The sequence below is a fragment of the Apaloderma vittatum genome, unplaced genomic scaffold (assembly GCF_000703405.1).
Source record: "Apaloderma vittatum isolate BGI_N311 unplaced genomic scaffold, ASM70340v1 scaffold34692, whole genome shotgun sequence".
In the NCBI taxonomy this organism is placed as follows: Eukaryota; Metazoa; Chordata; class Aves; order Trogoniformes; family Trogonidae; genus Apaloderma; species Apaloderma vittatum.
The window spans coordinates 5,728-6,668 of NW_009702497.1; positions in this window are offsets into that span (position 1 = coordinate 5,728).

A 941-nucleotide genomic window follows, 5' to 3' on the forward strand; every position below is an offset into this window, starting at 1 on the left:
GCCGGCCCGGACCCCCCCCGTGTGCGGTGGGAGCCCCAGGCACCAGCCCCTGCCGAGTGGTTGGCTGCAGGATTGCGACTGAAAGCATCCTTGCCTGGTCTTTTATATTTTTTACACCTTCTCCCCGTTGCAGTCCTGTCCTTCTCTCAGCCTGAGCCAACTTTTCCACTGTGTTGACATCAGGACTGGGCGTGCATCAGAGCAAGGACCAGCCAAGCATCATCGTGATCGAATAATATACAGGAAAAACAACATTTTTGGAAAAAAAAAATGTATTTCGAAGCTACTTAAAATACAGCTGATTAAAAAAGAAGAGAGAGACAAATATCCAGGTGTGTTTGTGACTCGGTTTCTGTGACAGAGCTTGGAGAATTAAAGGAATGTGACAAGAGCGGGCAGTGACCTACCTGCCACCTGTCCGGGCTCCTGGGGCTGCCAGAGGGACACCCCCAGGGTTTGGGGTGTCCCCAGGGAATCCGGGGGCAGGAGCTCAGGGCCAGGCAGTGCAGAGACAGATGGGGTCTTGGGGGGCTGCCTGCATCTTTCTTGGGCTTTTGGGGTCCTATGAGCGGGCCGAGGGTGCTGAGGAAGGTGCTGGGCTCCTCCCCACAACAGCTGAGGTCCTGACAGCAGCAGGGCTTGGGTGTGTTGTGAGAGCAGCCTCGCCCGAGCACCTGGCCCGTGCTCTGGAGAACTTTCTGCGAAGGGATGCGCCTCCCTGGGGAGCGGGAAAGCAGGTGCCTCTTTTGGCCCTTTCTGAGCCGTTTTGGAACGCAGGAGAAGGGTGGCTGGAGAAAACGTCCCCCACGAGGATGGTACTTTCTGCGAAGGGATGTGCCTCCCTGGGGAGCGGGAAAGCAGGTGCCTCTTTTGGCCCTTTCTGAGCCGTTTTGGAACGCAGGAGAAGGGTGGCTGGAGAAAACGTCCCCCACGAGGATGGT